The sequence below is a fragment of the Lepisma saccharinum genome, chromosome 13 (assembly GCF_977018435.1).
Source record: "Lepisma saccharinum chromosome 13, izLepSacc3.1, whole genome shotgun sequence".
Lineage (NCBI taxonomy): Eukaryota > Metazoa > Arthropoda > Insecta > Zygentoma > Lepismatidae > Lepisma > Lepisma saccharinum.
Genome location: NC_139241.1, coordinates 49,571,738 through 49,584,677, shown reverse-complemented (window position 1 = coordinate 49,584,677; position 12,940 = coordinate 49,571,738). Strand labels below are relative to the sequence as shown.

Sequence of the window (12,940 nt, the reverse complement as noted above, 5' to 3'; positions counted from 1 at the left end):
TCGTGAAAGCAGGCCGTCTGCCAGTCTGAAAAGTCTCTTTTTCTGGAAAAATCAACGTTTTGTAGTAAAGTCTTACAATAAGGCAATGCAACAATGGATACACTTGGTACAGGAGGTCTTACTCATCCAATGAGAAATAGCCCTAGGAGTTACGTTCCGTGCATGTAGAGCTCTTGGTTTCTCCACGTTGAACAAAGATCTTTGTCCACAAGAAGACCTATTTGACTTTCATACCTTGGCTTAGGTAAATTAGGCGATCCTCGTCCAATCCACTTGTCTCTGAACACATCATTGAGGTATTCTCTTACACGTACCAGCACCTCTGAAATGGCCACCCTGAGGTCCAGATCTGACATTTTGTGATAATGCGCTATGGGGGCACATCAAACAGAAAGTCGCTCATAATCGTTCTCAGACATCTGAGGAACTTCAAGAAGCTGTTCGTAGTGCGTTTGCTTCCCTAACGCCAGCCATGTTACGGAGTTTTCACATCGCACCTGGAGACGAATAATACTGGGCCATGAAAATGGTGATGTGCACACAGATCCTCTGGACTAAATGGTGGTCATTTGTTTTATTTAATGTTATACCATCCTCTCATCATACGCATGCTGTTAAAATAACGTTTTGCAGGTTTGTCTACAATTCAAAAGGGGGGTATTTAGACTTTTGGTACACCCTGTATTTTCACCATTGTGATCGAATCAGTTTTCGCTAGCTAGAACACACAATACGCCACCTGCTGGTCGCGCGCCAAGTGGGAATAAAACTTGCTGAGTTTTTCTTTATATTGATGCCTCGTTTAATTTTCTATCGTAAATTGTTACGTCATAATAACTGCGTAAAGTTTTTTTTACTTACCCTGTATTTTGGTGGGGATTAGATTGCACGATTTTATTGTATTGAAAACTGCTTCCACCATGTTGGAGGTGGGATAGGCGCCCGTTAGATTAAAGGAACCCAATTATTTGAATGCGACAACAATAAAGAGAAAGAAACATTATAGAAAATAGTGATATTGTGGGAAAGCTTTTTTCGCTTTTAATTTTTTTCACGTCGTTAGTTGTGTGCGAGTGTGTGTGGTATTTACACTACCAAAAGTGGCTTTTCAAAGATTTTGTTGGGACATTATCATTCCTGAATACTTAGTTTTCCTCACCTACGAGGGCTAATGTGTGTTAATAAACCACAGTTAATGTACACTCCTGTACAAATAAAGTGGCGTATACTTCAACTGTGCCACTTTATGTGAACAGCAGCGTACAATACGTACTTATTTCAGGGAGTGGCCTACTGTCCCTTTGCAGAGTCCGTTTTATTAATTGAGGGCTTTTTACTGAATTCTTGTATGGTGTTGGTATGCTTCTGAACACAATGATTCTTCAAATTGTTATCAGTTGGTATAGCACGTGACAAAGAAAGTAATCAAGATTAAGCGAGTTGAATGCATCAGCCGTCTTTTTTATCAGGTAATTTCCCTGACCAAGAGTTAACAAGGACGCTATTTTCGTTTCACGTTGGCGTGCACCAATATTATAAAACGTTGCACAACAGTGGGCCTGCGTAATTCTTCTGTGGATGCAAATTTATGGCCACAAAAATTTAGCCGGCATTTGTTGTTCATGAGAAGACTCAAACAGTATGCAGCTCATCTTCGATCAGATAGAGATTCTAGTAGAAGCACAATTATCAACAATCAAAGCGGCTCAGTTGAGCGTTTGATCGTATTATTTTCATAATTCTATTCGCAACTTTTATAACAGTTCCTTTTTTTCGTTCAAATTATTATTTCTCATTTGATTCATTATAAAATACTTGGACATTTTAGAGATCAGTGTGTAACTCGTTTCACACTACCTTCACGTATGAAACCCATCTCTAGTGGTTTATATACAAAATCATTTTGAACTTCCCCGTTGTGTTCTTTAGCCCTCCCCACCAGTTTTGTCACCCAGTTGCCGCCACTGATGATGATGGATTATATTCTTGCTACATGAGTAGATTTGCAGTTCAAGAAAGTTTTCATTGCACACACACTGCAGTCACCTGTTTCCACAACACTTCTTCTCCATCTGTGGTCAGAATTAAATATTTTGAGGTAAAGGAAGTGACAAACGATGCTAATTTTTCATGCTTTATTATCAAAACTACTGTTTCAAATATATTTTAAGAAAGGTTGAACCCCCAGCTACTTACACACACACACACACTTACTCTCTCTCTTCTCCAAGCATGTCCTTGCTTCTTGGAACAGATTGTGTAGTGATATCGCTTCTTATATACTTCCTGTTTGGGGGTTGCAGTTCCTGATAAGTTCAGATGAAACTGGCTTGCTTTGCTTTGTCGCGAGGGTGTTTGACAGCTGTAAACTATTTCTCCACAGATTACTAAACCAACAAAGCGGGTAGGTCAAATGCAAGAGAATCCACAGATAGCCATAAATTACTAATGCGTTTGAGTTTTGCGCGATTGGTGCGTTATTCTGGCTTCACGCAGTAAGCCTTCCTTGCATGCAAGAGAGCTTGGAATTGATTGTGTGTTAAATTGAACAGTTGCAGGCACTGCTTGAATAGCTCCAGGAAGATTTACCGAAGCTGCTTTTTCTTCTTTCTTTTTCCTTCTCCCCTTCTTTTTTAAACAAGCATTCAATTCGGGAATCGGTGACCTTGAAACGACTGTAAACTGCGGTCAACTGCTCTTCAGGCGAAAGAGGGAGGGACGCATCGTTGTGTTTGAGGGGAGGAAGGTAGGTAGGCAGGGAAAAGGACCCAACCAAACAACTCGAGACGAACACCTGGTTTTGTGAGCGCAGCAAACTAGGTTCTTTCTTGTTTCCAGACGTTTTGACACGTTGGGCCATTGTGGTTCTTTCCCAGAACTTTCCCCGTGGAAAGTCTGTCCAGTGGGAGGGAGGGAAAAAAAAAAGACTCCTGGCTCTGGCACATGGTTATCTCGTTAAAAGGGCGTGAAGGCCATTAACAGAGTACACTGGAGTAAAAATTACGCGCGCCATACAAGTGTATTCGCTGTTCTTCTCCGTGTTATGATTTTCGTGAACAAATAAATCTGTCTGCCGTTTACAATCTGTTAAAATTCCCACAGTTGTTCAATCACGGTGTATGTTGTAATTCATTTTGACAGATCTAACAAGAACAAGGAAATAAATACAAAGTAATATCTATGCTTTGCCCAGGATTCGAATCTAGTTCCCTTGGATGGCCACAAAAAGTAGGGTGACCAGATTTTTTAAAACTAAAATCAGGACATCCATGGATGCGTACGAAGGGGATTGCAGCTATCACTAAAAGAGCACAGGGTCAAGTGAAACCCTTGGTTCCTCTTTGTCAAAGGAAAAGTCATACTGCTTACATGTCTCCTGAAATAGCTATTACACAATTCTCTTTAATCTGTTTTCTTATTGATTTGATTTTTGTTATTTAACGTCGCCTCCCTCTCACTTTTAGCTAATTTCATCAATGAATATGAGTAATGATATGATGAAATTCATGAATGGACACTCACAAAGAACATCCATGCCCAGGCCGGGATTCGACCCCAAGAACCTAGGTGCCCTAACGTTCAACCATTCCGCCATCTTACATATTGATTGATTGATTTGGTGTTTTAAGTCCACTTTATGCACAGTAAGGCTAATTGAGACTGGACCTATAGTTTAAAGTGGAATTCGAACCACTGTGTGCCTCCACCGGTATCGAACCCCTTCTTACATATTTCCCTTTTCATTTCTCTCTTTTTCGTTCCTTCTCTTGCTCATCTGTTTAATTTTACAGATTAACCTTCCTGTCTATCTCCTTCGTAGTGTTTTTTTGTGTGTTTCCTTACTTTAGTTACCATATAAAACATGAATACATTGTGAAATAAAAAAAATATTAATCAATACTGAGAATATATTCGTCTCTTGCCGCAGCTGTAGTAATCATCTCATCAAACATGCAAATCCCCATAATTGGGCTATTTTCAATTTTCAAAGCTCCCCTGCATATTTAGTCATCATTCGGTACCTTGCATATCATATCACGAACAGACTGCATGCAATATCTACTTCTAAGCAATAAATATAAGTTTACAGGAAGAATAAAGCCGCGAGCATGAAAATATTTAGATCTACAAGTTTGCAAACTAACAAAGCTATTAATTTAAAAGGCACTAACAATTCGTCTGGACGTTTTGCAGGACATTTCGCAGGACGGTATTGAAAAATAGGACATATCTGGTTTTTTGGAGTAGTACCGCAGACCGCAGGACATGACCCTAAAAGAAAGGACTGTCCTACGAAAATCAGGACGTCTGGTTACCCTATCAGAAAGTCCTCTACATTTTGGGCATAACAGTACTTGCAATAGAAAATCGGAAAAGGGGCTTTTTTTATTTTTTTTATTTTAGTGGCTTCCATAGGCGTGAACAGCCCATCTGATAAGCGGGGCAAAAACCTTGATGAAAGTTCAGTCGCAGAAAGAAAAACCTCATTCCATCTCATTATTTTATTGTATTGATGGGCATGGAACGGGCATATATAGGGTGTGTGTGGAAACCCCGAAAATCCCTCGCTGTATTAGAAGAATTCAAAGTTTGTGACGCCAATGTGCTTTGCCCCTTCCTCTACTTCCCCTCTCAATGGTTCAGATACTACTTTACATGTAAACATGGTTTCGTACAGTAGATTCAAAACAACTTCACGTAATTTATTAATTTCCAACAGTGAAGGCCATTAGGGGGGTGGAGGCAGTTGCTCCCCACACTTTTTGCTACCGTCTACCAAGAAAAAGTAAACAGTCATTGTCCCCCTTCCACTTTTTCCACCCAATTGCCGCTACTGATTTCCAATGTATGGGCAAGTTATTCTGCAAACACACAGAGGTAACACAACTAACGAAGATAGTGTGTGAGAGAGTTAATAACAAGATATTTGCTAGAGAATGAAGTTTGATAGTTCAGTTTCATAGGCAATAATGCACCTTCCTCCCCATTTGTAGTTGCTTGGAACTTTCGTCGGTTTCAAAATACTTAATTTTTAGATAGCATAATATTGTTTCATAGCGACGATAAGATTCCACTGCACTAAATTTTTAAGTGATACGTATTAGGGGTAGGGACTGCCCCCTCTTACCTCACCGTGTGCACGCCTATGATGGCTTCTTGTAGTAAAGGCCTAGCATTGAATCTAGGAGTGTGCGTGGTCGTTGACGTAATGTTGGGGGAAAAAATGTCTCAATCCTGATATCTGGAAATTAACTCCCGATTTTCGGTACTGGATGCTTCCAAGTGATTTAAACATGTGATACTTCTAATAACCTTGATGTGTTAGTAACGACCAAAGGTACAGTGGGATGCTTGGCAAATTGTCCATGGCCACTATTATTTGTAGGATGGGGGGGGGGGGGACGGATAAAATCATTAAACAAGTCACTATTAGCAGAGATTCTTCTGTGTGTAATTTGCGCCTGCTTATAACCACCGACAATTAAAATTCATTAATTGTAATAAGCTTGTGCGTTTAAATATGAAAATACAGAGGTATGAGCATGTTAAGTTGTTGGCTTTCGATCTCTCCATCTAAGTTCCTGGGTTTGTGTGTCGAGGTTGGCATGGGTGTTCTTTTTACACTCACAGACACTTCTGGGTTGTAACAATCCTATTGACGGTAACACTTTACTATACCGGAGACGGATTTCTTCAAATTTACAGGAAAAAGTACTTACGCAAATCATTTTCTTTAGCGTTGTTTATGTTCGGGGAAATAAATCATTGATAGGTGTCTCCAGTATAGTAAAGTAGTACCCTATTAACTTTCAGTGAGATTGTTACAAGCCAGAACTATCCGTGACTGTACATGTCTTACCAATTTCAACACATCCTCATAATCGCGATTAGCCAAAAGTGGTAGAAATTCGACGCTTAATAACAGAAACATACAAATACAAAGTAAAGGCGAGGAAATTAATAATTTCCTTCCATATGAAAATGTAAAGCAACTGTTAATTTCATTACTCATTAGTTGAGAAAAGTAATTAAGTTACAGTTATCACTTTTTAAAAAGTAATTGTTACTTGTAACTGTAGGTATTTGAAGGGGTGAAGGCAATTCCCCCTGTGGTTTCTGCATTTTGTTAATAATTTTTAATTCTGGTGGGAGACTTCATGCATAATTTGTATGATATCCTGATGCTTCCAGAATAGTTACTAGTACCTCCTTGAGAATTTTTTGAAAAAACACACACTATGTATGGTATTATATGTTGTTTGAAAGGTCTTATTCTTTTTGGAAATCATCATTTGCATGAATGAATTCGGTAAAGTTATGTAAGACAAAATGAATGTTTCTGTTGTGTGTATGTGTGAATGATCATTCTACAATTTATAACAAACAGCACCTGATCACAGACTCCCTAATTTATAGCAATACAGTGCTTGCACTTTGAAAAAACGCTTTGTTGTAACTATTGAGATTGACAATTAAATCGATAAAATTTATGTACTAAATTACTGAATTGAAAAAGGAAATAAACAGTTAAGTGTGAAGAGCAAATTATTTTTTGTTAGCACTAATCCCAATAAAATTTGATGAAGCACAGTTTGCAATGTTATTTATCTGCCACCATCAGTGGCATGCCCAGGATTTTTGAAAGGGGGTGGGGTGGGTGAGTTACATGTACTCTTTTGTAGCCACTTCTCTATCTGAAGGCACACTTGACTTATCAGGCACGAGCGTGTAAGCCTATTTTCATTTTCATCCTTCAACCCAACATCATTAACGTTCCCATTTTGCCATCTCTTTCTGTCTGTTGGAGTTGCGTTGATTCTTGTAAGAAAACACAATAACAAATGCACACGCTGATTCTTTTGAGACATCTATTTTCTACCTGTAATGCACTAACTAACATGAAGTATCACTGAAATACAATTCTAATCACTTTAGACGACGTATGTTCTTAGTAATGTCCAGCTGTGGTTATCGCGATTCGCGCCATGATGCTTCTCACTCACTAACCGTTTTCTTAGCTTGGCGCCCACGCAAAAAGCTGATACATGGACCACTTACGCCATCTCTTGAGAATAAAAGTAATTTAATCCACATCATCAAAACCAAATAATGAAAACAAGAACACATTCCTATACATATTCCCCCCTCTTGATTGGATAAATTCCAATCAACAGATTTGCTAATTCAATTGTCATTAGGTAAGGGAATCAATTTGTTCACTGGTCTTTTAGTAAAACCAGTTTTTGATCTAATTTTTGCCACACGCACTACACCGTCTTTACCAGGAAACGTCTCTTCCACTACTGCTATTTTCCATGTAAGTGGAGGTGCGTTGTCTTCTTTGACCAGAACCACCATGCCTGGTTGAAGATTTTCTGTTGAAGCCGTCCATTTACGACGCTGTTGTAGTTCGTGGAGATAATCCTTCGACCATCTCTTCCAAAAGTGTTGCTGTAATTCCTGAATGTGTTGCCATCTAGAAAGACTGTTTTGTGGCAAGTTAGTTAAATCAGGCTCAGGTATGGACATGAGAGGTGACCCTATAAGAAAGTGACCAGGTGTTAAGTAAAAGGTGTCACTGGGATTATCAGATATTGAGGTCAGGGGTCGGGAATTGAGGCATGCTTCAATTTGCGTTAACAATGTTGCAAGCTCTTCGTATGTCAAAGTAGCATTTCCCACTATCCTCTTAAAGTGATATTTCATAGACTTTACAGCGGCTTCGCACAATCCTGCAAAGTGGGGCGCGTTAGCTGGAATGAAGTGCCAGTTGATTCCATCTTTTATTGCAAAATCTTCAAGTCCACCTTTTAGCTGTTCTGCTTTGAAGAGTTGACTGAGTTCTCTCAGTTCTCTGTTAGCTCCAACAAAATTAGTCCCGTTGTCACTGTATATGTTTTGACATTTTCCTCTTCTAGAAATAAATCTGCGTAGAGCAGCGATAAATGCCTCTGATGTTAAGGAAATAACTGCTTCAATATGCACTGCCTTAGTAGCCATGCACACAAATATAGCTACATATCCCTTGGTAGTGATTCTGCTTCTTCTGTTTGTTCTTATGATACAAGGACCAGCATAATCTACTGCTGTATTTAAAAATGGACGTGATGGTGTGACTCTTGGGCTTGGTAATTGTCCCATGAGTTGATGTGACGCCTTGGCTTGCAACTTAAAACATATTAAGCATTTATGCAAGACAGATCTTACTGTTTGTCTGATATGTGGAATCCAGTATTCCTGTCTTAAAGAGCTTATCAACAATTGAGGCCCTGCATGTAATAAACGACGATGTTCTGATTCAATTATGAGTTGCGTCAGATGATGTTTGGTAGGCAAAATTAATTGATATTTGCTCTCATATGGCAATTCTGAATTTTCGAGTCTTCCACCAACTCGTAACAGCTGTCTGTCATCAATAAATGGATGAAGATCCTTGATAGGACTATTTTTTGATACTTGTTGTCCTTCTTCTAAGTCATGAATTTCTTGTGGAAATGAAATGCGTTGCACAATTAAGATACATTTCATCAGTACTGCACGTAATTCAACATAAGAAAAGTTTCCTGTTCTCTTCGAAACAGGATTCTTAACATTGTAAATGAATCTGTAGCATGTTGCTACTACACGAAGCAATCTCTGTAATGTGGAAAATCTCAGCATGAAATCTGCTTCTGTTCCATGTATCTTGCTAAACATTGATGTAACAATCTTCCTTTGTTCTGTTATGCATTCTTCAAGTTCGCTATTTTCCATAACATGTAATGGCTAAGTATCTTCTTTTAACCACGTAGGTCCATTCCACCAAATTTCCGAATCCTTGAGGGCTCTTGGTTCTACTCCCCTTGTTATCAAATCTGCTGGATTACACTTAGATGTGACATGATGCCATTGGTTAATAACAGAAAGTTCCTGGATCTGTGCAACACGGTTACCTACGAAGGTTTTCCATCGAGTGGGGGACGCTGCTAGCCACCCAAGTACGATTTTTGAATCTGTCCAAAAATATGTACTGTCAATTGGAATTCTCAAAATTGGTGTTGTTTTCTTAACTAGTTTAGCTAATAGAAGAGCACCGCACAATTCTAGTCGTGGCAAAGTAACTTTTTTTATTGGCGCTACTCTTGACTTTGCGCACAGTAATTTAACATTGATTCTTCCTAACTCATCTCTTGATCTAATATAAATGCAACAACCATAAGCTCCTTCTGCTGCGTAGCAGAATCCATGTATCTGAATGTCATTTGTCTTTTCTGTTGTCAGTACAAATCTCTCTATTTGGATGTGAACTATATCTGGTATTTGTTGATACAAATTCGTCCATTGGTTTCTTAAATCTGAATCTAATTGTTCATCCCACTCCAATTTACAACTCCAAAGTTTCTGCAAAAACATCTTGTATAAAATGACAGTTGGACTGATAAGTCCCAGTGGATCAAATATGGAGCTAACAATTGACACAACTTGTCGTTTGGTTATGTTCGTTAATGGTGAACAAAAGTCTCCATCTTTCGCTACTTTGCACGAAATTAAAAATTTGTCTGTTGATGGTTGCCAGATGAGGCCTAATGTGTTTATTTCTGCTTCATTATTGAACTGAAATGGTAAATGAACTTCTCTGTGTTCTTCTGGTACTGCTTGCACCAATTCCTCACAATTGGAGCAACATTTGCGTAAAATAAATCCACCTCGTTTCAAGAGTTCATTCAGTTCAGACTGTAAGTTGAGCATAGTTTCAATGTTATCACCTCCTGATGCTACATTGTCACAATAAAAATCCCTTAATAATATGCTGGATGCATTGGGAAAGTTTTCGTTTTCCTGTCTTGCAAGCATTTGTAATGCTGCAACAGCTTGGTACGGCGATGAGGTTAAGCCATAAGTTACAGTTAATAATTCATAAGTTTGTATTTCTTCGTTTGGTGATTTTCTCCACAATATTCTTTGATATTTAGTGTTCTCAGGATGGACTCTAATGTTGCGAAACATCTGTGCTATATCTGCTGTAAAAACTATCTTGTGCGTTCTGAACCTCAGTACAATAGAGTATAGATCTTCTTGGACTGTAGGCCCTGTCATTAGAACATCGTTAATGGATAGTCCACTGTCTGTTTTCGATGATCCATCAAATACAACTCTCACAGGTGTTGTAGTACTTTCTCTAATAATAGCATGATGCGGTAGGTAATATGACTCCTTGTTCTCTTCATCAGTAGTTTTAATTTGCTTCATGTGGCCTAATGATTCATAATTGTCCATGAATTCACAATAGTTCTGCCTGAGTGTTGGCTGTGTTGTTAATCTTCTTTCCAACTGATGAAATCTTTTGTCAGCTTGTTGAAACGAATTCCCTAATTCAGTATGATTTGGTTTGAATGGTAGCCTAACCATAAATCTACCATCCTTCTGCCTGATGGTTGTTTCTTGAAAATGCCTTTCACAATCCATTTCTTCTTTGCTCTTGGTCTTCGTGAATACTTCCTCTAACTCAAAAAACCTCTGTAATTGTAATTGAAGGCTATCTTCAGTACGTACAAAACATGAAGTAACTGTTGTAGGTGCTTCACATTGTTGAGGCATAGCTCCTGCTAAAATGTATCCTAACTCTGTATCTTGAAGTACAGGATAATTTCCTATTCTTGTTCTTCTATCTGAACGTAGTAGCAAGAAAAATAGTTCAGATCCAATCAACAAATCTATGCTGCCTGGCTGATGAAATGAAGGATCAGCAAACTGAATATCCTTTGGGAGATCCCAAGTACTGCAATCGATTACCTGTGTGGGCAAGTCGCCTGTGATTTTTGGTAACACAAGACACTTCACTGTTGTTGTATAATTAGACGTTCTAGACTGGATTACAACATCTACACAATGTTTAGTTTCAAGACACGAATTGTTTATTCCCTGGACTGGAACAACATAGTTTTCTTTCTTCAGTCGCAGTTTCTGCACTAATGATGTAGTTACAAAATTTGACTGACTCCCACTGTCTAAGAGGACTCTGCAATAATGAAATTGTCCATTGTTGCCTTTTACCTTCACTAAGGCAGTTGACAATAAAACTTGTGAAGTGTGTCTTTCTTTGACTGTACAATATGAAGATTGAGGTGCTTCATCTCTTGCCCCATTGTTGCTTTCTTGAGGATACACCCTAGAATTCAATTGTTGTCTATTGCTTGTATTGTTACTGACACTCGACGATCTTGGTCTTTCAGGAGTATCCCTATGCAAGAGAGTATTATGTTTCAAATTACAAATTTTGCAATTTCCAGATTTACAAAATTTCAATGAATGTTTTGAAGATAAACAATTAAAACAAAGACCTTTCTTCTTCACAAATTCTTGCTTCTGTTTATAACTTGCCTGTAAGAAAGTCTCACATTGGTACAAAGTATGATTTGCGGAACAGTACATGCACTGAATGTTAGTGGATGTTGCTAAATACATGTTGCTTTGTTTCAGGAATTTACCTTGTTTATCATGTGATTGAAACTGCTTAGCATTGGTGTCACTATGTGTCGGTTTCATGTTTTCTAAAGCTTGACACCTGCGCTCTACAAATGCAAATAATTCTGACAAGGTAGGAAAGTAATCATGCTCTTGTGATAATTCAAATTCCTTACGAGTATTGTGATCCAAATGAGATACAAAATGTTGTGATAAAATGACTTCATCCAAAGGCACCTCAAGTTTAAGAGCCTTTAAAGCATTCAGATTTGAGGTTGCTGTATTTACAAACTGTCTCAATTCATTTGCATCTTCTTTACGCACCGACTTTATGTGTAATAGTTCACTAACGTAATGTGATGCAATAAGCCTGCTATTATCATATCTTTCAGTGAGCAAGTTCCATGCTACTGTATAATTTGTCTCACTGACTTGCAAGTTTGAAATGAGCTTACTGGCTTGTCCCTTTAAAGAGGACCGCAAATAATGAAATTTTTGTATTGCTGGTAATGTATTGTTATCATGGACCAACACTTTAAAATTGTCCTTGAATGGAAGCCAGTTTTCATAATTTCCATCAAAAGAGGGTATGGAAATCTTTGGAAGTCTAAGTTGAGACTGAACTGACGTAACAGAACTAGTACTAACACTGGGCTGATTCATTTGATCATGCCGCATCACTATTGTCTCCATTTGAGACCTAATGCTGTAGTACTTTTCTTCAAATTCTATTCTGTGAACTTCCTCTTCGGTTGCTTCCGATTGAAGTTCCAAACTGGTTTGAACGTCATTGAATTTGTCCCACATCTCTGTCAAGTGACTTAATCTCAATTTAATTTCCTGAACACTCTGTATATTAATGTCAAATGCATCGACGAATGCTTTCATACGGGTCAATTGCCCTTTGTAGCTTCCTCGCACAACTTTTAAACGTTTAATCTCTGCCTCTGTCATGGTGAAAGGATAACTGATAAGGTTTCACAATAATGCAATTAATGAACGTAATGTAATGTAAAGAAAGGAAAAGGAAATGGTACTAAAATGAGCCTGATTACCTGCAAACTTCAGCGCTGCCGATGTTGGACACACAATCGTCTCGCCGGTTGGAAACACTGCTGCACTGCTCGCACGAAGAATCAGCTGATTTCCTTCCCCGCCTTCTGAATATGCTTGCTACGCAATAAATTTAGTATCGAGATTCCGGAATGTCCCTTCTGCCACCCGCACGAAACGTTCAGTTCTTGAGACACGAATCCACACAACTGGACCACGCTATGTCAATGCAAAACTAGAACACACCGTTCACCACAAAGTTTACAGTTCACAGTCAGGTAGAGGTAAGACATCCAAGGCTTGGAGGACCATAAAAATGTTGGAGTTGCGTTGATTCTTGTAAGAAAACACAATAACAAATGCACACGCTGATTCTTTTGAGACATCTATTTTCTACCTGTAATGCACTAACTAACATGAAGTATCACTGAAATACAATTCT

General features: G+C 38.5%; 1 protein-coding gene across 1 annotated transcript in view; it reads left to right on the top strand.

Annotated features, from left to right (window-relative positions):
• Positions 1–12,940, top strand: part of arr (low-density lipoprotein receptor-related protein 6) — a 131,378-nt gene that overhangs the window by 37,991 nt on the left and 80,447 nt on the right. The gene's annotated exons all lie outside the window — the stretch shown is intronic.